The following is a 25,761-nucleotide window of genomic DNA, read 5'->3' as shown; positions in this document are numbered from 1 at the left end:
CTCACTTCCTCTTATCACATGGGTATTCTATCATCTCACATCATCACAATAAGAGTATAGTACAGTAAGATATTGTGAAAGAGAAAGATCATATTCACAAGCTTTTATTATAGTATAGGTGTAACCCAGAGATATTATAGGTTTGGTTTCAGACCACCGCAATACAGCAAATATCACAATAAAGTGAGTCAAATGCATTTTTGGGTTTCCCACTACATGTAAAATTATGTTTACACTACACTGTATTCTAGTAAATGTGCAACAGCATTTTGTCTAAAACAACAATGTGCGTACCTTAATTAAAAAATACTTTATTGCTAAAACATGCTAACCATCATCTGAGCTTCAGCAAGTTGCAGTCTTTTTTGCTGGTGGAGGGTCTTGCCTTAATATTGATGGTTGCTGACTGGGTGGTGATTGCTGAAGGTTGGGGCGGCTGTGGCAATTTCTTAAAATAACACACCAGTGAAGCATACCGTATCTATCAACTCTTCCTTTCATGAATGATTTCTTTGTAGCATGTGATGCTCTTTGATAACATTTAACCCACAGAAGAATCTCTTTCACAATTGGAATCAATCCTCTCAAAACTGTCACTGCTATATCAACGAAGTTTATGTAATAGTCTAAATCCTTGGTTGTCATTTCAACAATCTTCAGAGCATCTTCACCAGGAGTAGATTCCATCTCAAGAAACTACTTTTTTGCTCATCCATGAGAAGCAAGTCCTTATCCATTAAAGTTTTTTTTAATGTTTTTTTTTTTTTGAGAGAGAGAGCATGAGCTGGGGAGGGGCAGAGAGAGAGGGGGACAGAGGATCTGAAACAGGCTCTGCACTGACAGTGGAGAGCCTGATGTGGGGCTCAAACTCAGGAACCTGTGAGATCATGACCTGAGCCGAAGTCGGTTTCTCAATGGACTGAGCCACCCAGGCATCCCTTGATCCATTCAAGTTTTAGCATGAGATTGCAGCAATTCAGTAATGTCTTCAGGCTCCACTATTAATTCTAGTTCTCTTGCCATTTCCACCATATACCCTCAGTTAATTTTTGTCCTGAAGTCTTCAACTGCTCAAAGTCATCCATAAGGGTTGGATTCAACTTCTTCCAAACTGCTGTGAATGTTGATATTTTAATCTCTTCTCATGAATCACAGATGTTCTTAATGGCATTTAGAATAGTGAATATTTTCCAGGAGCTTTTCAATTGACTTTACCCAGATCCATCAGAGGAACCACTATCCATGACCATTGTAGCCTTAGGAATATATTTTGTAAATATTAAGACTTGAAAGTCAAAATAGCTCCTTTATATGTGAGCTGCAGAATGGATGCTGTGTTAGCAGGCATGAAAAGAACATTAATCTTGTTGTACTTCTTTATCAAAACTCTTGGGTAACCAGGTAGATTGTGAATGAGGAATCTTATTTTAAAAGGAATCTTTTCTTTTCTCTTCTTCAGAACAATAGGTCTCCACAGTGGGCTTAAAATATTCAGTAAACTATGTTGTAGACAGATGTGCTGTTATCCAGGCCTTGTTGTTCCATTTATGGAACAAGTCGGATGCCTAATCAACTGAGCCACCCAGGCACCCCAGATTTTAGCACAATTCTTAAGGTACTTAGGATTTTGGAATGGTCAGTGAGCACTGACTTCAATTTAGTCACCACCAGCATTAGCCCCTAACAATAGAGTCACCTGTCTTAAGAAGCTTTTAAAGCCTGGTTTAAAGCTTGAAAGCATGATTTCCCATATCAAAGTATTTTATGGCATCTTCTTCCAATATAAGGCTGTTTTATCTTTATTAAAAATCTGTATTTTAATGTAGCCACCTTTATTAACTATTTTAGCTAGATCTTCTAGATAACTTGAGGCAGCTTCTAAATCAGTACTTGCTGCTTCACCTTACACTTTTTGTTATAGAGATGGCTTCTTTCCTTAAACATCATGAATTGTCCTCTGGTACCTTCAAACTTTTTCCCTATAGCTTTCTCACCTATCTCAGCTTTAATAGAATTAAAAAGAGTTAGGGCCTTGCTCTGGATTAGGCTTTGGCTTAAGGGAATGTTGTGGCTGGTTTGATCTTCTATCCATCAGTAACCATTAATTCGCTATAATTAAGTGTCTGTTTCTTCATTTGTCTTTTTATCCCTTTGTTCATTTGTTTTGTTTCTTAAATTCCACATGAATGAGATCATTTGATATGTGTCTTTCTCTGACTTATCTCACTTCGCATTATACTCTCTAGCTTTATCCATGTTGCTGCAAATAACAAGATTTCACTTTTTATGGCTGAATAATATTCCACTGTGTGTGTGTGTGTGTGTGTGTGTGTGTGTGTATGCCACATTTATCCATTCATCTATCAGTAAACACTTGGGCTACTTCCATAGGTTGGCTATTGTAAATAATGCTACAGTAAACATAGGGGTGCATGTATCCCTTTGAATTAGTGCTTTTGTACTCTTCTGGTAAATACCCAGTAGTGTGATTCCTGGATCATAGGGTAGTTCAATTTTTAATTGTTTGAGGAACCTCCGAACTGTTTTCCACAGTGGCTGCACCAATTTGCATTGCTACCAGTAGCACAAGAGGGTTTTTTTCTCCACATCCTCACCAACACTTGTTGTTTTCTGTGTTTTTTATTTTAGCCATCTGACAGGTGTGAGGGGATCTCTCATTATAGTTTTTATTTGCAATCCCCCAATGATTACTGATGTTGAGCCATCTTTCCATGTGTCTGTTAGTCATGTGTATTTCTTCTTTGGAGAAATGTCTGTTCCTGTCTTCTCCCCGCCCTTGAATTGGATTATTTGTTTGGGTATCGAGTTGTAGAAGTTCTCTACATATTTTGGATACTAACGCTTTATTGAATATGTTATTTATAAGTATCTCCTCCCATTGAGTAGGTTGCCTTTTAGTTTTGCTGATTGTTTCTTTTGTTGAGCAGAAACTTTTTATTTTGATATAGTCCCAATAGTTTAGTTTTGGTTTTATTTCCCTTGCCTCAGGAGACATATCTAGAAAAATGTTGCTACAGCCGATGTCAGAGAAATTATTATCTGTGCTCTCTTCAAGGATTTTATGGGTTCAGGTCTCATGTTTAGGTCCTTTATCCATTTTGAGTTTATTTTTGTGTGTGGTGTGAGAAAGTGGTCCAGTTTTCCCAACACCTTTTTATTAAAGAGACTGTCTTCTTCCTGCTATATATTCATTCCTGCTTTGTTGAAGATTAATTGACCATATAATTGTGGGTTTGTTTCTGGGTTTTCTGTTCCATTGATCTACGTGTCTATTTTTATTCCAGTACCATACTGTTTTAATTACTGCTCCTTTATAATATAACTTGAAATCTAGCATTGTGATACCTCCAGTTTCGTTGTTCTTTTTCAAGATTACTTTGGCTACCCGAGGTCTTTTGTGGTTCCACACCAATTTTAGGGTTGTTTGTTCTAGTTCTGTGAGAAATGCTGTTGGTGTTTTAATAGGGATTGGATTAAGTGTGTAGATTGCTTTAGGTAGCATATACATTTTAACAATATTTGTTCTTCCAACCCATGAGCATGGCATGTCTTTCCATTACTTTTCATGTCTTAAATTTCTTTCGTCAATGTTTTGTAATTTTCAGACTACAGGTCTTTTATCTCTTTGGTTAAGTTTATTCCTAGATATTTTATTGGTTTTGGCACAACTGTAAATGGGACTCTTTTCTTAATTTCACTTTCTGCTGCCTATTAGTATATAGGAATTCAACATATTTCTCTGTACCTTGATTTTGTATCCTGCGACTTTGCTGAATTCATTCATCAGTTGTAGCAGTTTTTGGTGGAATCTTTAGGGTTTTCTCTATACAGTATCAGGTCATCTGCATGTAGTGAGAGTTTTACTTTTCCTTACTTATTTGGATGCCTTTTATTTATGTTGTGTGATTGCTGTGGCTATGCCTTCCATACTATGTTGAATAAAATTAGTAAGGGTGGACATCCTTGTCTTGTTCCTGACCTGGGGGGAAAGGTTCTCAGTTTTTCACCATTGAGTATGATGTTGGCTGTGGTGGGGGGGGCACTTTTAATTTTGTGCAAGAAGTTTTCCTTTGCATTCACAACTTGGCTGCTTGGCCTAACAGGCCTTGCTTTTGGCCTAGGTCAGCTTTCTTTCTTTTTTAAAAAAAAATTTTTAATGTTTATTTATTTTGGGGAGACACAGAGTGGCGGAGGGGCAGAGAGAGAGGGAGACATAGAACCTGAAACAAGCTCCAGGCTCTGAGCTGTCAGCACAGAGCCCGACGTGGGGCTCAAACCCACAAAGCACGGGATCATGACCTGGGCTGAATTTGGATGCTCAACCGACTGAGCCACTCAGGCACCCCAGGCCTAGCTCAGCTTTCAACATGCTTTCCTCACTGAACTTAATCATTTCTAGCTTTGGAATTAAAGTGAGAGACATGCAACTTCTCCTTTTACTTGAACATTTAGAGGACACTGTAGGGTTATTAATTGGTCTAATTTTAATATTGTTGTGTCTCTGGAGTAGAGAGACCTGAAAAGAGGGAAGAGATAGGGAAGCAGCCCATTGATGGAACAGCTTGAAAACACACAACATTTATCAGTTAACTTTGCCATCTTATATGGGCACAATTTTTGCCCCCCCAATTATATTAGTAATATCAAAGCTCACTAATCACAGATCACTATTACAAATAAAAAATAAAGTTTGAAATATTGTGATAATTACCAAAGTGTTACACAAAGACACAAAGTTAGCAAATACCTTGGGGGGAAACATGGCACTGACAGACTTGCTCCATGCAGGGCTGCCACAAACCTTCCATTTGTAAAAAACAAAACAAAACTGGGACACCTGGGTGGCTCAGTCGAGTAAGCGTCCAACTTCAGCTCAGGTCATGATCTCACTGTTTGTGGGTTCAAGCCCTGTGTCTGGCTCTGTGCTGTCAGCTCAGAGCCTGAATCCTGGAGCCTGCTTCTGATTCTGTGTCTCCTTCTCTCTCTGCCCCTCCACTGTTCACACTCTATCATTCTCTCTCTCTCTCTCAAAAATAAACATACATTTAAAAAAAATAAAAAACAACAAAAAAAAAACAGAAGCAGAAACAAAACCCACTATCTGTCAAGTGCAATAAAGTAAAGCACAATAAAAGCAAGGCAGGCCTTTATTTTGTTATAATCATTGTATTTTATTATTAGTTGTTTTTGTTAGCCTCTTACTGTGCCTAATTTACAAATTAAACTTTAACATAGGTATATATGAGAAAACATATATAAGGTTTGGTAATATGTTTTTGGCATCCACTGGAAGTCTTGGAATGTACCACCTCAGGATAACAGGAGACTGTTATAACCCCAGCCCCCACACATACATTATCAACATCCCCCACCAGAGTGGTACATTTTACAATTGATGAGCCTCCACTGATACATAGTAATCACTCAAAGTTGATAGCTTGCATTAGGGTTCACTTTTGGCATTTACATTCATTGGGTTCAGACAAATGTATAATGACATGTATCTGTCATTATGGGATCATATAGAGTATTTTCAGTTCCCTGAAGATCCTGTGTGAGTCATTTATTCACCACCCTCCCACTCCCAGCCCAACCCCTGATAACTACTTTTTTTTTAATGTCTCCATAATTTTGTACTTTCTAGAATGTCATCTAGCCAGAATCATACATTATGTAGCCTTTTCAGATTAGTTTCTTTCACTTGCTAATATGCACTGAAGTTGCTTCAGGGTCTTTTCATGGCTTGATAGTTCATTTCTTTTTAGTGCCAAATAATAACCCATCATCTGGATGTACCACAGTTAATGTATCCATTCACCTACTGAAGGACATATTCGTTGCCTCCAAGATTTGGCAATTATGAATAAAGCTGTTAGACATAACTTTGTAGAGTTTGTGTGTGTGTATGTGTGTGTGTGTGTGTGTGTGGATGTAAGGTTTCAACTCCTTCGGATAAATATCAGGGAAACCAAGCACTGGATCCAATGGCAATAATAGGTTTACTTTTCTAAGAAACTGCCAAACTGTCTTCCAAAGTGGCTATATTATTTTGCATTCCCATCAGCAATGAATCTGAGCTCCACATCCTCACCAGCACTTGGTGTTGTGTTTTCGATTTTGCCATTCTAATAGGTGTGTAGTGCTGTCTCACTTTCACTTGCATTTCCCTGATGACATGGGATATAAAGCATCTTTTCATGTGCTTATTTGCCACTGTATATCTTCTTTTTTTTTTTTTTTAATTTTAGAGAGCACACGAGCAGGAGAGAGGGGTGGAGGAGGGGGAAGAAACAGAGAGAGAGAGAGAGAGAGAGAGAGAGAGAGAGAGAGAGAGAGAGTCTTAAGTAGCTCAGCATGGAGTCCATTGTGGGGCTCAATCCCATGACCCTGGGATCATGACCTGAGCTGAAATCGAGAGTTGGACACTTAACTGACAAAGCCACCCAGGCACCCCCTCTTCTTTTATGAGGTGATTATTAAGGTCTTTTTGTGTTCTTTTTGATATTTTATAGTTTTAGGTTTTACGTTTAGGTCTGTGATTTACTTCAGGTTAATATTTATATATAGTATAAGGTACAGATGAAATTTCTTATCTTTGCTTATCTTTTGCCAACCCTTTTTGTTGAATAAATAATCCTTTCCCCATTGAATTGCCTTTGAACATTTGTCGAAAATTATTTGTTTATATATGTGCAGGTGTCTTTCCAGACTATTTTATTCCACTTATTTGTCTGTCATTGTGTATCACACAGTCTGGCTAACTGTATCTTTGTAATAACTCTTGAGATAGTGTTTGCCCTTCAACTTTGTTCTTTCTGAAAATTTTTGTGGCCACCTAAGATATTTTGGAATTTTAGAATCACCTTGTAAGTTTATACAAAAGAGCATGCTGGTATTTTGGTTGAGATTGTGTTGAATATACAGGTTAACTGAGGAGAGTTGACATTTAATAATACTTAGTCTTAGAACCCATAAAGACCGTACATATCTATTTCTTTTTTTTTATTTTTAAAAAATTTACATCCAAATTAATGAACATATAGTGCAACAATGATTTCAGTAGTAGATTCCTTAGTGCCCCTTACCCATTTAGCCCACCCCACCACAATCCCTCCAGTAACACTCAGTTTGTTCTCCATATTTATGAGTCTCTTCTGTTTTGTCCCCCTCCGTTTTTAAATTATTTTTGTTTCCCTTCCCATATGTTCATCTGTTTTGTCTCTTAAAGTCCTCAGATGAGTGAACTTATATGATTTTTGTCTTTCTCTGACTAATTTCATTTAGCATAAGACCCTCCAGTTCCATCCACGTAGTCGCAAATGGCAAGATTTCATTCTTTTTGATTGCCGAGTAATACTCCATTGTATATATATACCACATCTTCTTTATCCATTCATCCATTGATGGACATTTGGGCTCTTTCCATACTTTGGCTATTGTGGATAGTGCTCCTATAAACATGGGGGTGCATGTGTCCCTTCGAAACAGCACACCTGTATCCTGTGGATAAATGCCTACTAGTGCAATTGCTGGGTCATAGGGTAGTTATATTTTTAGTTATTTGAGGAACCTCCATACTGTTTTCCAGAGTGGCTGCACCAGCTTGCATTGCCACCAACAATGCGAAAAAGATCCTCTTTCTCCGCATCCTTGCCAACATCTGTTATTGCCTGAGTTTTTCATGTTAGTCATTCTGACAGGTGGGAGGTGGTATCTCATTGTGGTTTTGATTTGTATTTCCCTGATGATGAGTGATGTTGAGCATTTTTTCATGTGTCGGTTGGCCATCTGGATGTCTTCCTTGGAGAAGTGTCTATTCATGTCTTTTGCCCATTTCTTCACTGGATTATTTGTTTTTTGGGTGTTGAGTTTGATGAGTTCTTTATAGATTTTGGATATTAACCCTTTATCTGATATGTTGTTTGCAAATATCTTCTCCCATTCCGTCAGTTGCCTTTTAGTTTTGCTGATGGTTTCCTTCGCTGTGCAGAAGCTTTTTATTTTGATGAGGTCCCAGTAGTTCATTTTTGCTTTTGTTTCCCTTGCCTCCAGAGATGTGTTGAGTAAGAAACTGCTGCCGGCAAGATCAAAGAGGTTTTTGCCTGCTTTCTCCTTGAGGATGTTGATGGCTTCCTGTCTTACATTGAGGTCTTTCATCCATTTTGAGTTTATTTTTGTGTATGGTGTAAGAAAGTGGACCAGGCTCATTTTTCTGCATGTCGCTGTCCAGTTTTCCCAGCACCACTTACTGAAGAGACTGTCTTTATTCCATTGGATATTCTTTCCTGCTTTGTCAAAGATTAGTTGGCCATACGTTTGTGGATCCATTTCTGGGTTCTCTATTCTGTTCTATTGATCTGAGTGTCTGTTCTTGTGCCAGTACCATAGTGTCTTGATGATTACAGCTTTGTAGTATAGCTTGAAGTCCGGGATTGTGATGCCTCCTGCTTTGGTTTTCTTTTTCAAGATTGCTTTGGCTTCTTGGGGTCTTTTCTGGTTCCATACAAGTTTTAGGATTATTTCTTCTAACTCTGTGAAGAATGCTGGTGTTAATTTGATAGGGATTGCATTGAATATGTAGATTGCTTTGGGTAGTATCAACATTTTAACAATATTTGTTCTTCCTGTCCAGGAGCATGGAATCTTTTTCCATTTTTTTGTGTGTCTTATTCCATTTCTTTCATAAGCTTTCTATAGTTTTCAGCATATAGATTTTTCACCTTTTTGGTTAGATTTATTCCTAGGTATTTTATGGTTTTTTGTGCAACTGTAAATGGGATCGATTCCTTGATTTCTTTTTCTGTTGCTTCATTGTTGGTGTATAGAAATGCAACCGATTTCTCTGTGTTGATTTTATATCCTGCCACTTTGCTGAATTCATGAATCAATTTGAACAGTTTTTGGTGGAATCTTTTGGGTTTTCAATATAGAGTATCATGTCATCTACGAAGAGAGAGTTTGACCTCCTTCTGGCCAGTTTGGATGCCTTTTATTTCTTTGTGTTGTCTGATTGCAGAGGCTAAGACTTCCAATGCTGTGTTGAATAACAGTGGTGAGAGTGGCCATCCCTGTCTTGTTCCTGACCTTAGGGGGAAAGCTCTCAGTTTTTCCCCATTGAGGATGATATTAGCATTGGGTCATTCATATATGGCTTTTATGATCTCGAGGTATGATCTTTCTATCCCTGCTTTCTTGAGGGTTTCTATCAAGAAAGGATGCTGTATTTTGTCAAATGCTTTCTCTGCATCTATTGAGAGGATCATATGGTTCTTGTCCTTTCTTTTATTGATGTGATGAATCACATTAATTGTTTTGCAGATATTGAACCAGCCTTGAATCCAAGGTTCCACTTGGTCATGGTGAATAATTTTTTTAATGTATTGTTGGAGCCGGTTAGCTAATATCTTGTTGAAGATTTTTGCATCCGTGTTCATCAGGGAAATCGGTCTATAGTTCTCATTTTTAGTGGGCTCTCTGTATGGTTTTGGAATCAAGGTAATGCTTGCTTCATAGAAAGAGTTTGGAAGTTTTCCTTCCATTTATATTTTTTGGAACACCTTCTAGAGAATAGGTGTTAACTCTTCCTTAAATGTTTGGTAGAATTCCCCTGGAAAGCCATCTGGCCCTGGACTCTAGTTTTTTGGGAGATTTTTTATTACTAATTCGATTTCTTTACTGGTTGTGGGTCTGTTCAGATTTTCTATTTCTTTCTGTTTCAGTTTTTGTAGTGCATATGTTTCTAGAAATTTGTCCATTTCTTCCAGATTGCCCATTTTATTGGCATATAATTGCTCATAATATTCTCTTATTATTTTTATTTCTGCTGCATTGGTTGTGATCTCTCCTCTTTCATTATTTATTTGGGTCCTTTTCTTTTTCTTCTTGATCAAACTGGCTAGTGGTTTATCAATTTTGTTAATTCTTTCAAAGAACCAGCTTCTGGTTTCATTGATCTGTTCTACTGGTTTTTGTTTGTTTGTTTGTTTGTTTTGATTTTGATAGCATTAATTTCTGCTCTGATCTTTGTTATTTCCTGTCTTCTGCTGGTTTTAGGTTTTATTTGCTGTTCTTTTTCCAGCTCCTTAAGGCGTAAAGTTAGGTTGTGTATCTGAGATCTTTCTTCCTTCTTTAGGAAGGCCTGGATTGCTATATACTTTCCTCTTATGACCGCCTTTGCTGTGTCCCAGAGGTTTGGGGCTTTGGTGTTATCATTTTTATTGGCTTCCATGTATTTTTTAATTTCCTCTTTAACTTCTTGGTTAGCCCATTCATTCTTTAGTAGGATGTTCTTCAGTCTCCAAGTATTTGTTACCTTTCCAAATTTTTTCCTGTGGTTGATTTCGAGTTTCATAGTGTTGTGGTCTGAAAATATGCACGGCATAATCTCGATCTTTTTGTACTTGCTGAGGGCTGATTTGTGTCCCAGTATATGGTCTATTCTGGAGAATGTTCCATGTGCACTAGAGAAGATTGTATATTCTGCTGCTTTAGGATGAAATGTTCTGAATATATCTGTTAAGTCCCATCTGGTCCAATGTATCATTCAAAGCCATTGTTTCCTTGTTGATTTTTTGATTAGATGATCGGTCCATTGCTGTGAGTGGGGTGTTGAAGTCTCCTACTATTATGGTATTACTATTGATGAGTTTCTTTATGTTTGTGATTAATTGATTTATATATTTGGGTGCTTCCACTTTTGGCGCATAAATGTTTACAATTGTTAGGTCTTCTTGGTGGATAGACCCCTTGATTATAATATAATGCCCTTCTGCATCTCTTGATACAGTCTTTATTTTAACTAGATTGTCTGATATAAGTATGGCTACTCCAGCTTTCTTTTGTTGACCATTAGCATGATAGATGGTTCTCCATCCCCTTACTTTCAATCTGAAGGTGTCTTTAGGTCTAACATGGGTCTCTTGTAAATAGCATATACATGGATCTTGTTTTCTTATCCATTCTGTTACCCTATGTCTTTTGATTGGAGCATTGAGTCCATTCATGTTTAGAGTACTGAAAGATATGAATTTATTGCCATTATGATGCTTGTAGGGTTGGAGTTTCTGATGGTGTTCTCTGGTCCTTTCTAATCTTTGTTGCTTTGGGTATTTATTTGTTTATTTATTCATTCATTCATTCATTCATTTCATCTTTTCTCTCCTCAGAGAGTTCCCCCTTAAAATTTCTTGCAGGGCTGGTTTAGTGGTCACAAACTCCTTTAATTTTTGTTTGTCCTGGAAATTTTTATCTCTCCTTCTATTTTGAATGACAGCCTTGCTGGATAAAGAATTCTTGGCTGCATATTTTTCTGATTCAGCACACTGAATATATCCTGCCACTCCCTTCTGGCCTGCCAAGTTTCTGTGGATAGGTCTGGTGCAAACCTGATCTGTCTTCCCTTGTATGTTAGGGACTTTTTTTCCCTTGCTGCTTTCATGATTCTCTCCTTGCCTGAGTATTTTGTGAATTTGACTATGATATGCTTTGCTGATGGTCGGTTTTTGTTGAATCTAATGGGGGTCCTCTGTGCTTCCTGGATTTTGATGTCTGTGTCTTTCCCCAAGTTAGGAAAGTTTTCGGCTGTGATCTGCTCACATAACCCTTCTACCCCTATTTCTCTCTCTTCCTCTTCTGGGACCCCTATGATTCTGATGTTGTTCCTTTTTAATGAGTCACTGATTTCTCTAATTCTTAAATCGTGCTCTTTTGCCTTGATCTCCCTCTTTTTTTCTGCTTCATTATTCTCTATAAGTTTGTCCTCTATATTGCCGATTCTCTGTTCTGCCTCATCCATCCTTGCCGCCATGGCATCCATCCGTGATTGCAGCTCAGTTATAGCATTTTTAATTTCATTCTATTTTTTTTTACTTCTTTTATCTCTCCAGAAAGGGATTCTAATCTATTTTTGACTCCAGCTAGTATTCTTATTATTGTGATTCTAAATTCTGGTTCAGACATCTTACTTGTATCTGTGTTGGTTAAATCCCTGGCTGTTGTTTCTTCGTTCTTTTCCTTTGGGGTGAATTCCTGCTGAATTCTGTGGTTCAGGTTGTGCAGATTGTTGTGTTAATCCTCCAGTCAGTTTTCTAGGTGTGTAGGATGGTTTAGTGTTGGTCTGGCTAGATTTCATGGATGCGAGGCATACAAAAAACTTCCGTGCTGTTATACATATCTGTTTCTTTAGGTCTTCTATAATTTCTCTCAACAGTCTTTTGTAGTTTTCATTGCACAGGTATTTGACATATTTTGTAGTTCATATTTTATGCTATTTTAATCGGTAGTATTGTTGTTACAATATCTGATTTTTTTTATTATAGATACATAGAGAAATATTGATTTTGTATATTGATCTTGTGTCCTGCAGTCTTGCTAAACTCACTTTTAGTTCTGGTAGATTTTTCACCAATTCCATGATAAGTTCTACATTAGTAACCATATCTTCTGTGAATAAAGACAGTTCCTTATTTCATCCTTTACAGTCTCCAAACCTTCTATTTCTTTTTCTTGCCTAATGGTACTGGCTATAACATCTGGTACAGTATTGAATAGAACTGGTAAGAGCACATATCCTTGTCTTGTTCCTGAGTGTACGGTAATATATTCAGGCTTTTGCCATCAATATATCACTGTAGATTTTTTGCAGATGCCTTTTATGAAGTTGAGGAAGTTTCCTTCTTATATGTTTTGCAGTGAGTTTTCTTATCAGCAATATATGTTAGATTTATCAAATGCTTTTTCTGCACCTATTGAGATTTTTTTGGTTTATTTGTTTAGATTGTTTCATACAGCTGTAGTTTCACTGCCTGAAAATTACCCTATCTTCCACCTAATATTCCTCATTCCCTTCCACCAAACCCCTGGCAACCACTGATCTTTTAACTGTCTCTATATTTATGCCTTTTCCAGAATGTCACATAGTTGGAAACAAATTATCTGTAGCCTCTACATACTGGCTTCTTTCACTTATCAATATCAAATAAGTTTCCTCCATGTGCTTTCATGGCCTGATAGCTCATATCTTTTTAGTGCTGAGTATTATTCCATTGTAGGGCTGTACCAGAGTTTGTTTTTCCAGTCACATATTGAAGGATATATTGGTTTTTTTCCAAGTTTTAACAATTATGAATAAATAACCTATATTTGTGCAGGTTATTGTGAACATAAATTGTCACCTAATTTGAATAATTACCAAAGATCATGAGTATTGGGTCATATGGCAATAGTATATTTAATTGTGTAAAAACTGCCACACTATGCCATTTTTACATTCCTAAATAATGAATTCTTTTTTCTTCATACTGTGTCTGGTATTTCGTGTTGTCTGTGTTTTGGATTTTAGCCATTCTAATAAGTGTATAATGACATTTTGTTTTAATTTGTACTTTGTTTTGTTCACTGATACTTTCATATTTAGATACGGGTTTCTTACTAGGTATCCAGTTTGGCATACATAGTACTACTTTAGTCTATGCCTTGGTGTCTTTCACCACTTTTGGGAAATGGTCAGCCACTACTAGCTAATAATTTCTGCCCTTTTTCACTCTCCTTTCTTTTTGAGAATCTAATTACCGGAGTTAGAGTTTTTCATTGTATCCCAAAAGTTTGTGTTTATTCCTACCATTTTCATTCTCCGTAATTAAAGTCTGGATATTTTTATTCTGATTCATATTGCAGTTAACCAATTCCATATGCTTTTGCATCCAGTCTCCACTTAAAACAATCCAGTGAGCTCTCAATTTTAATTATTTCTACTTTTATAATTTCCTTTCAGTTGTTTTTTTTTTAGTGTCCATTTCTCAACCAAATATCTTTGTCTTTCCTTTCAATGCCTTTAACATATTAACTATTGTTATCTTGAAATTCTTTTTGGTTAGAAACTTAAGTGTATTGCAAATATTAAATATTCTGATACATGAAAATGCCTATCATGGTCCCCAGTACATAGTAAGTACTAGGTTATTGTTAACTATTATTATAACCTTCTTCTTTTAAGCCGCTGTGAATGAAAGGCAGTTTTCTAGGTGCTGCATCATGGTATCTGTAGGAAATAAAGAACAAGATAGGGTCATTACAAGTTATCTGCCTGGCTTATGAAATATAAAAACAAACCATTCATGAGGACTCATAGAAAAAAACTTACATTTCATTGATCTAGAGAGTTGTATCTGTACACTTGTTTTTATAAGTTAGGCCACTTCTGTCTGAGGCTGTAGCATGGGTCATTTGATTCCCAATTTATATATTTACACATATGGGAAATGTGATACCAAATTAATTTCAAAATTTCTTATTATAGTTGTTAAAACTTCACTTGCAAATATTTTATTTGCAAATGAAAATTGAGGATTTTGTGTATTTATATCCCTATTATTGTCTATGTTCAGACCTCATGGGTTTCTTTTTTAATTCTTCTTTTATCTTTTATCACTTTCAAAGGCCTGGACTATTTTTTTTTAATTTTTTTTAATGTTCGTTTATTTTTGAGAGAGACAGAGACAGAATGAGAGTGGGTTGGGGCAGAGAGAGAGGGAGGCACAGAATGTGAAGCAGGCTCCAGGCTGTGAGCTGTCAGCACAGAGCCTGATGTGGGGCTCAAACTCACGAGCTGTGAGATCATGACCTGAGCCAAAGTCAGACACTCAACCGACTGAGCCACTCAGGCACCCTAAAGGCCTGGACTATTTAAATAAATATTTAAACTTATCTTGGAACCATTTTTAGATGTAAGATGTTCTGATTGCTATTGTGATTTCTTGCTGTTTTTCCACAACAGCTGTGCACTAGCACCCATATTTTTCCTTTGTATTTCATTGGTTTGAGGTATAGCCTAAGAAATTGGCAGTCCTATTATTGCTGCATTATGATAGTGAAAGAAACAACTGCAACCTGAAAGTTTGAAATTAATTTGGTATCAAGTTTACCATATGTAAAATTCCTGAATGATAACTTCCTTATACGGCCCTCCTTTGGGTCTGGTTTTATTGTCTGCTTGTGCTGTTGGTTTTGGGACAGATTTTCCTTTGTGCATGGCTGGTTATTTTTAAAATAACTATTGAAAATTTTTATGAAAAAAAATGAGATAAGTTGAGGTTCTGGATGATGTGATCTTCCTGAAGACACTGTTTACTTTTGCCTTGCAGGCAGGTGGGTAGTTTAAGGGCACTAGAAATCTCAGACAACAATTTGGCCATGAAATGATATTATCCAAAGGTAGGCTTTAGTCTCTCCGAAAGCCGGAACGGTCCATTAACACTTAAAGTGCAATCCTTTAGAGTTATCTTTTGAGGTATAATAGATATGTAACATCTTATTAGTTTCAAGTGTATAACATAATGACTTGGTATTTGTATATATTGCTAAAAGATCACCATGTTAAGTCCTGTTAACATCCCTCACCATAGTCATCAATTTTTTTTTCTTGTTATGAGTACTTTTAAGATCTGCCCTCTTAACAAGCAAATATGCATTATATTATTATTAACTATAGTTATCCTGCTGTACATAACATCACCATGATTTATTTTATATCTGGACTGTGTACCTTTTGACCTCCTTCACCCATTTCACCCACCCCTACCCCCCACCTCTGGCAGCCACCAATCTGTTCTCTTTATCTATGAGCTTGGTTTAGTTTGTTATAAAGGGTCCACATATAAGTGAGATCATACAGCGTTTTATTCTCTGACTTATTTCACTCAGCATAATGCCTTCAAAATCCATCCATGTTGTAAGCATTTTCATTTTCTTCAGATAAATACCCAGAAGTGAAGTTGCTGGATTCTATGGTAGTTCTATTTTTTATTTTTTGAACAGCCTGCATAATTTTCTCCATAGTATCTGCACCAATTTACATTCCCACCATGAGTACACAAAGGTTCCCTTTTCTCCAAACCCTCACACTTTTTATTTCTTGTCTTTTTGATAATAGCCATTCTAACAGATATGAGGTGTTATCTCATTGTGGTTTTGACTTGAATTTCCCTGATGATTAGTGACGTTGAGCATCTTTTCATGTACCTCTTGGTCATCTATATGTCTTCTTTGGCAAACTGGCTATTCAGATCCTCTACCCATTTTTAATGTGATTTTTGTTTCTGCAGTTCTTTTTATATTTTGGACATTAACCCCTTATGAAATATATGATTGGCAAACATTTTCTCCCATTAGGTAGGTTGTCTTTTCATTTTGTAGGTAATTTCCTTTAATGTACAGAAACTTTTTTGTTTGATGTAGTCTCAGTTCAATGTTTTTTGAACCGGCAACAAAAGCAAAAATAATCACCAAGACCAATGTCAAGGAGCTTACCACCTATTTCTTCTAAAAGTTTTATGGTTTGGGGGCACCTGGGTGGCTCAGTAGGTCAAGTGTCCAACTTCAGCTCAGGTCATGATCTCACAGCTCGTGAGTTCGAGCCCCTCTGTGCTGATAGCTCGGAGCCTGGAGCCTGCTTTGGATTCTGTGTCCCCCACTCCAGCCCTCCCCTGCTCACACTCTGTCTCTTTGTCAAAAATAAACATTAAAAAATTATTTGAAAAATTTTAAAGCTTTATGGTTTCATGTTTTACCTTCAAGTCTTTAATCCATTTTGAGTTTATTTTTATGTGTCATGTAAGATAGTGGTCCAATTTCATTCTTTTGCCTGTGGCTGTCCAGTTTTCTTAGCACCATTTATTATAGAGTCTGTCCTTTCTCCATTGAGTATTCTTGGCTCCTTTGTCATAAAGTGATTGATCAAATATGCATGGATTTTTTTCTAAGCTTTCCATTCTGCTCCATTGATTTCTGTGTCTGTCTTTATGCCAATACCATACTATTTTGATTACTATAGCTTCGTGATATAGAATGAAATCAGGGAGTGTGAATGCATCCAGCTTTGTTCCTCTCTCTCAAGATTGCTTTGGCTATGGGGGAGTCTACTGTGGTTCCATACAAATTTTAGGATGGTTTTATTTCTGTGATAAGTGCCATTGGAATTTTGTTCAGGATTACACTGAATCTGTAGATTACTTTGGGTAATATGGACATTTTAACAATATTAATTCTTCTAGTCCATGAGCATAGATATTTCTATTTATTTGTGTCTTCTTCAGTTTTTTCCATCAGTGTCTTACAGTTTTCGGTGTATAGGTCTTTAACTTCCTAGGCTACATTTTTTCCTGGGTATTGTATTCATTTATGCAGTGATGAATGGAATTGTCTTCTTAGTTTCTCTTTCTGCTTGTTTTTAGTGTATACAAACACAACACATTTTTGTATATTGATTTGTATCCTCCAATTGTATGAATTTATTAGTTCTAACAGTCTTTTGGTGGGATCTTTAGTGCCTTCTCTCTATAATGTCATCATTTGCCAAGAGTGACAGTTTACCTCTTCCTTTCCAATTTGAATGCCTTTTCTTTCTTTTTCTTGCCTAATTACTCTGGCTAGGACTTCCAATACTATTTTTAAGTGAAATATGTGAGAATGGGCATTCTCATCTTGTTCTTGGTCTCAAAGGAAAATCTTTCAGCTTTTCCCTGTTGAATATACATTAGCCATGAGCTTGTTATATATGGCATTTATTATAAGGTACATTCCCTCTATTCCCACTTTTTTAGAGTTATTAAATCCATAATGGATTTTGAACTTTGTCAACTGTTTTTTCTGCATCTACTGAGATGGTTGTATGATTTTTATCCTTCATTTTTATAGTCTTTTTTTTAAGTTTATTTAGTTTTGAGAGAGAGAGAGAGAATGAGTGCAAGCAGGGGAGGAGCAGAGGGAGACCAAGGACCCGAAGCAGGCTCTGCTTTGACCACCGAGACCCTAAAGACAGAGACCTGAGCTGAAGTCAGACGCTTAACCCACTGAGCCACCCAGGCACCCCTCCTTCGTTTTGTTAATGTGGTGTATCACATTTACTGATTTGTGGATGTTTAACCATCCTTGCATCCCCAGAAAAAAATCTCACATGATCATGGCATATGATTCTTTTAATATATTGTTGAATTCAGCTTGCAGATATTTTGCTGAGGATTTTTGCATCTTTATGCATCAGGGATACTGACCTACAGTTTTTTTTTCCTTGTGATGTCTTTGTCTGATTGTGGTATCAGGGTAGTGCTGGCTTTGTAGAATGAGTTTCCTCCTCTTTTATTTTCCTTAAAGAGTTTAGAAGGAATGGTATTAAGTCTTTGAACATTTGGTATAATTCATCCACGAAGCCATCTATTCCTGAACTTTAGTTTGGTGGAAGGTTTTTGGTTGCTGATTCAATTTCCTTATTATTTATTTGTTTTAGATTTTCGATTACTTCATGATTCAGTCTTAGAAGGTTATATAATTTTATGAATGTATGTGTTTCTTCTAGGTTGCTAATTTGTTGGTGCATAATTGTTCATTGTAGTCTCCTGCTCATTTGTATTTCTGTGGTATCAGTTGTAATGTCTCGTTAACTTTTCTGATTTTAATTATTTGACTCTTCTTTTTTTTCCTGGTGAGTGTAGCTAAAGGTTTGCCAATTTTGTTTTATCTTATCACAGAACCAGCCCTTGGTTTCATTGATCTAGTTTCTTTTGTGTGTGTGTGTGTGTGTGTGTGTGTGTGTGCACGCATGTGTATGCTCTGATCTTTGTTACTTCCTTCCCTCTACTAACTTTGGGCTTCATTTGTTCTTATTTTTCCAGTTTCTTGAGGTGTAAAGTTAGGTTGCTTGAGATTTTTCTTGTTTCTTGAGGTAGGCATTTAGTGCTATTAACTTCCCTCTTAGAAGTGCTTTTGTTCCATTTAATTTTTTTCATTTCTCTTTTGACTGCTTCATTTACCCATTTGTTGTTCCATTTCCATGTAAGTATCAGTTTTCCTCTCTTAATTGATTTCTTAGTTCATACCGTTATAGAGAGGATGCTTGGTACTATTTTAATTCTCTTAAATTTATTAAGACTTGCTCTGTGGCCTAACATATGACCTATACTCAAGAATGTTCCCTGTGCACTTGACAAGAATGTGTATTCTAGTGCTTCTGAAAGGAATGTTCTGTATAAATCTGTTAAGTCCATTTGGTCTAACGTGTCATTTAAGTCCAGTGTTTCCTTATTGATTTTCTGTCTGGATGATGTATCCATTGATGCAGGTAGGGCCTTAAAGTTCCCTGCTATTAATATATTGCTGTCTCTTTCTTTCCATCAGTTAATATTTGCTTTCTAAATTTAGGTGTCTTTAGAATTCTACCAGAAATCTCAAAGTATACATTAAGACTCCTCCCCCTTGGTGGTCCTTGACTTAAATTTTCATCCAAGGATGTCTCTGAGTCTATTGAAATCTCTGCCCTACTTATTAGCCTCTCAGCCACTGTTTTTGGAATTGACAGACCCATTGAGATGAAAAGCAGTGCCAAATGCCAGGCTCCTTCTCTGACTTTTCTTCTCTGTAGGATCTTAATGCCACTAATCTAATGTCTTTACCTTGATAGCTCCCCTATACCTTCAAATAGAGGGTTTTAATATTTTGTTCAGATTTTCTAGTTGTTCTCATTGAGAAACTTGTTGCATTGCCAGAAGTTGAAATTCTTGTCAGTCTTTGCATGATACACATAGGCTTAAATGACACTTATTGAGTGCTTCCTATATGCTAGGTGCTAAACAAAAGAATGATACATGTTTCGTCTCACAATCCTCATAGTAACTCTGGATTCCAGAATTCCCACACTACAAACAAAGGTAAAGACTTTGCCTAAGGATATATACCTAGGAATTTGGATACGTGGAATTTTATACATTTAGTTCTATCTTTGTCCCCAGTTCTTATGCTTAGGTATCTGTAGTTACTCACAATAAATAAGACAAGTTTGTTTTTCTCTTCATATACTAAATGCAGCTGTAATCACAGGTAATAAAACTTTTATGAAAACATCAACATTTAAATTTCATGGAATTTTTTCACTTGTCATGAAATATTCTTTTGGACAGTTTTTTAACCATTTAAAAATGTAAAAACCAGTCTTAGCCCATGGGACATAAAAAACAGGAGCGGACATTTGGGCATTTGGTACTACCTTTGGGCCATAGGCTGTCATGTGCCAACTACTACTCTAGATGTAGGTCTGTATAAACATATCAAGAATGTATAGATGAATATGAGCATGAGAGCTTGAGCCGTTCTGGAAAAGCTGGAGGCCAAATAGACCTGACATTCATGTGTGAAAGATTTATTTCAGGCTTTTCTGCAATTGTAGGGAAAAATAAAAAGAGCCAATGTTCCATGGTGACTGGGTGACACTGGTCAGTCACAGGAATGTATATTGTTATTTTCACACTGTGATTTACCATGAAAGTAAATAATGCTCTGGGATTGTTAGCATTAGACCACTGTATAAGCATTTAACATTTTCCTCCCACTGTGCTCTTTATTTACCTGAAAGTTTTTCTGCACACAGTGGTGACAGTAGTAATTTGGGACTTGAGGGAGATGGCACTAAATGCAGGCAGCTTGTGCATGGAATCTCTCAAATGAACTTTCCTCACCAGCCCATCTCCAAGGCACTTCTTTTATGAACATGTTTTTTTCTGTGGCTTGGAGGGATTCATGGCAGTGACAATCATAATAAGACTTGGCACTTATACAGTGTTTTCTCTTTTCAAAGTGCTTTTCTCTAAAAAGAACCTAAAGGGTACATTTCAAGTCCATCTTCTTTTCACAGCAGTAGGAACCACGATTTTTACTAACTCCAGACATCACTGTAGCCTTTTGAAAGCATGCCGTAGGTCTGCTACCAGAAAACCCTATAACCAGCTTTTTTTCTTTTGAAAACTATATTTTACCTTTTTAATTTTGTCTTTTCTGTTCTTCCATTACACAAATTGCAACGTATTATATAAATGAAAGTCTATTCACTGGGACCTTTGTATAACTTGACTTACTTGAATAGTGACATTAACAGAAATATTGTGTATCTGCTTAATCTGGATTGTTGTTCCATTTATGATAATCACTAGAGGAATAAGAAGGAATTAGATAAGAACTTTCTTAGGGAGGGGGTTGGGTGGCTCAGTCGTTAAACATCTGACTTTGGCTCAGGTCATGATCTCATGGTTGTTGAGTTGGAGTCCTACAGCCGGTGAGATTGAGCCCCCTTTGGTGAGCGTGAGCCCCGCTTCTTTCTCTCCCTCCCTCCTTTCTGCCCCTCTTGGGATTCTTTCTCTCTCTTCCCCTCACTCACTTGTGCCCTGTCTCGCTCTCTCTCTCAAAAAAAAACTAAACAAAAAGAACTTTCTCAGGGAACTCACAGTCTTGTGGGAGACACAGACTGGGAGAAAATGTCCCATTTCTGTCCCTGATAGCTGACTCCTTCTGCTAATACACTCCTACAGGCAACAGGTTCCAGCCCCTGACAATAGGGCTTATTCCAAGAATTACCTGAGGTAATGCCCCGCTTTCTTGAAGTGGATTTCTCTTCTCTCTGGCACCAAATCCCTACCGTGATCAACATCTTACCTTTTAGCTTTAACCATATCCTTTGATTTGACCTCTCTGGGGTACTAGACTCAACTTCCTATTTAACTCAGGTATTCATCCTTGTTGGTTTCAGCCCTACTGAAGTCTCAGGGAAAATAATTTCTCCATTTGTCCTGTACCCAAAGGACTGTGATAGCATGGCTGACCTTTGGCCTGGGGGGGAATTTTCTGGACATACAGCACAAAATGGGGAGAATATAACTTTTTTGGTCTCTTTTGCCAGATCCAGATATATAGGAAGTGATTTTTTTCCTGTAAGTATAGTTCTAAATCTTGCATTCTCTAGTTTGCTGTTCCATTAATATTTTCATCACTTGCTACATTAAATTTTTGAAATCTCATTCCCTTAATCTTTGAGTAGATGCCTGTTCTCATGCATCAAGCTCAGGAAGGTTCCCACATCTGTAAACCTGTATTTTCTTCCATAGACACAGCCTACTTTTGATTAAGCTGAGTAGAATAGCTGAGCCAATGAATAGAGCATCCAAAAGGATAATAACAGTGAGGTGTTCTCTTTGTGGGACTACATCAATTCAAGCAGGAAAATCGATGCACCTGGGGGGAAAGTACAATACTATTCCAGCATCATTAATGCTCAGGAGGCAACAAAAAATCACACGGAGAAAAAGTCACTCAACTTTGACCATGCAGAGAAACAACAGGAGAGGTGGCTAAACTTCCACTCAGTCACTAAGAAAGAATGTCCATTTGAGAGGCATTGCCAGGTGTACTTTTAGTAACTCTGGTTACCTAAAGAAAAGCCATATATTTAAATTACTATTGGCTTCTAAAAGTCTTTGCCAATTTTGTTTTTCATCACACTTACTTTAGAAGGAAGGCTAGCTAGTGGTATTTTCCTTGCTTTCCTGGTAACAAAGCTTGAAAGATGGTGGGTTCAGGAAGGACAAAGTTGCGTCATTAAAGCCAAAAATAGACCTTGTTAAAGTGAAGAGTTCCGCTTAGCTGCTTTGCTCACTGAGCTGTGCAATTTCGGTTACACAAATCTTTAGACTTTGAAGGTCTCCCTATTCTTAAAACTACTAAAAGAAACCGCCTTGAAAGCAAATAATCCCTGTCTGGTCTCCCCCATGTTAAATGTAAAATCCAGAGGGAGTTTGGAAGAATTTTGGAGAATTCAGTGTCCCTCAGTAATGTGCAAAGTCCTCCAAGAAAGGAGAAGTCTTTGTATTTCACCTTGTATTAGTCATCCTTGCTACAATGATGGTAAGTAACGAATAGATGCAAAATTCTGTGTCCTAAAGCAGACCTGTAGATTGGCTGTAGTTCAGCTAGGGTAGGATGGACCCCAGCCTCAAGATTTATCTCTAGCTTGGTTTCAGGCCTATTCCCACATCTCCACATTCTCTTTAGAACAGTGGTTACCCAGGATAGGCTGTTCTCATAGCAGTCACAGGAACACAAGAGGGTAAACCCAACCTTGTGAGCAAATTTAAAGCCCATGCTTATGTCATAGCTGTTAACATTTCATTGGCCAAAACAAATCACAGAGCCAAGCACAAAGTCAGTCAGTGAGGAAATATACTTAGCTCACCACGAAGCCAGGGCAAGCATGTGTATATATAAAGAAGGAAATTAAGTATTATAAACTGTGCCCTATGTTAACCCCTAAATGGAAGGGATTTTCTCCAGTTGGAACTAAAAGATTGCTTTAGTAATAGGGAATGTGTCTCTTTTGCTCATTCAGGAAAAAATACCTAGTTGCTCACCTGAGTAGCCTTATTTCATCTATTAAGGTTAATGAGGACTGACTGCTTTCCTGAATCTTTACATAATTGTGTTAAGTTAAAAAGAAAGGAAACATGTTCTTCTGTGTCCTCTAAAAAGCCTAAAGCTGTGCTGTCTGATATAGTAGCCACTAGTCATTTCTGGCTACCTGAATTTGAAGTATTTAAAATGAAATAAAATTCAATATTCAGCCCCTCAATCACACTAGCCCCATTTTAAAAAGCCCGTAGTCTCATGTGGCTTGTGGCTACCACACTGGGTGGTGTAGCTCTATTACCCCACTTATTGCCTTCGTAGCACAAATCACACTCTAAAGTCATCTTATATATTTGTATACCCATTTACTTTCTCTTTCTCCCCGTCTCTCCCTTTCCGCCTCTCCCTCCCTCTCTTTTTCCCTCTGTCTCTCTTTTTCCCTCTGTCTCTCTTCTCCTCTCTCCCTACCTCTCCCTCTTTCTGTGATAGACTGAACAATTACCCCTTAGATATATACTCAGTATAGCTCCCCGAACATGTAAATGTTACTTTACATGAAAAAATGAGACTTTGCAGATGTGATTCAGTTAAGGATATTAAGTTGAGGACATTATCCTGGATTATAGGTGGCCCCACTATAATCACAAGGGTACGCATAATAGGGAGGCTAGAGGGTGTCAGACAGAAGGTGAAGTGACAATAGAAGCAGACAAAGAAAGTCAAGGTGTTCTGTTTCTGGCTTTGAAGATAAATAAAAATGTATGTAAGCCATAGAGTACAGACAACCTTTAATAGACTCTTCCCAGGAGCCTGCCTAAGGAACAAAGGTCTGTGGACGCATTGTAGACTTCCGAGTTCTGACCTCCATCATTTAATAAGTTTGTGTTGCTTTAAGCCACTAAGTGTGTGGTAACTTGTTACAGCAGTAATAGGAAACTCATTCACTTCCCATCAGTATGTAAGATCTATATGGGAGGGACCTTTTCTCTTTCATTCACTACTCTATAGCACCAAGCATAGTGCCTGTCAAAGAGGTAGCACTTATGGGGCGCCTGGCTGGCTCAGTTTGTTAAGTGTCTGACTCTTGATTTCAGCTCAAGTCATGAGTTCACAGTTCTTGGGATCAAGCCCCACATGGAGCTCTGCACTGACAGCATGGAGCCTGCTTGGGATTCTCTCTCTCTCTCTCTCTCTCTCTCTCTCTCTCTCTCTTTCTGTGTGTGTGTCCCTCCCCCACTAGCACCTTTCTCTCAAAATGAATAAACATTAAAAAAAGGTGGTACCCCAGTTGAGAATTAATCATATAGATAAAAGGCTAACATAAGCTCAAAAAGGCCCTTGTAATATAAGACACCTCATATGATCATGTGCCACATATCCACATCTCCACCATTGGAGGTCATCATTCTTTCCATCTTATTTCCAGAAAATCACTAGTGGGAGACATTGGATCAGAAGAGAATGTATTGAATAAGAAGCCATCAAAATTAATTTATCAGTTAAATGAATAGCAGAACACATCTGTGCAAAACAAAGAATAGTGAAGATTCTGAAACATAAGAGAGAGGGAGGAAGAGGAAGCTGGGAAGAGTTGGCGAAATGCTTTGTAATAGGCACATCGATAACAATTGGAAGGTGTCATGCACTTTGAAGCTGCAATTCACCTTCATACTGTCTTAGCTCATTTGAACTTCAACCACACATGTTAAACGAACAGGCAGATATCAATCCTGTCGGTTTACAGAACTGAAGCTCAGCACAGAATGGCCAAAATCAAAGTTCATATGACCCTCATCTACAGAATCAAATATGTTTCAGAACTTAGAAATAGCCTTCCACTGAAGAGCAGCCTCCCTATAGTGGGGTATTGTGAAGCAAAGACCCATATTGTTTTGAGCAAAATATAAAGTGTAGTGCATATATTTAACCAACAAAAATAAATGGTTATATTTTAAATAGTTAGATAAGTCACTACATCATAGTCTTGATTTTGCTTCTTATCCTGAGAGGCCTAAAATATTTCCTGTCTTGCCCTTTAAGTAAAAGTCTGCCAGTTCCTTTTCTAGAGGAAAAGTGAGCCACAGGTACTGGCTCTTTTTCTCTCAGCCCTACCAGAGAAATGAAGAGTGAAGGCCTGTATCTGTACGTTACTCTTTGATTTTCTATCTACTTCTCTATGATTCGGCTCCTTCTTCCTTCATACAGGGAAAGCTTTTCATCTCTCTTTATGGAGGGACAAAAAGATAAGGAACTGTTTGTATTTTTTATGGCTGTATAATGAGTCACCACAAACTTAGTTTCAAAAACATCATTCATCTTATCACCATCATCTCATAGTTATAGAGGTTGATTAGACTAAGCTAGGTCATTCTTACTAGAGGTCTCTCAATCTGATGTAGCTGTGGCTAAATCCATATTGGAAGCATCCTGTGAAATGTCTAGCACTTAAACTGGAAGACTTAAACAGCTTAGCAGTGGAATAGTTGGGACATCTCTTCTCTTTGTGTACTCTCTCCAGCATTGTGG

General features: G+C 37.4%; 1 long non-coding RNA gene across 1 annotated transcript; it reads left to right on the top strand.

Moving 5' to 3' along the window:
• LOC115507364 lies at nt 1–24,812 on the top strand. The gene is made up of 3 exons (XR_003966622.1): nt 1–74; nt 5,914–5,916; nt 24,801–24,812. It is a non-coding gene; the product is annotated as an uncharacterized LOC115507364 (long non-coding RNA).
• Nucleotides 24,813–25,761: the final 949 nt, after the last annotated feature.

This window comes from Lynx canadensis, chromosome X, assembly GCF_007474595.2.
Source record: "Lynx canadensis isolate LIC74 chromosome X, mLynCan4.pri.v2, whole genome shotgun sequence".
NCBI lineage: Eukaryota > Metazoa > Chordata > Mammalia > Carnivora > Felidae > Lynx > Lynx canadensis.
Note: the sequence above shows the minus strand (reverse complement) of the source record. Positions and strands in the feature narration are given on the sequence as shown.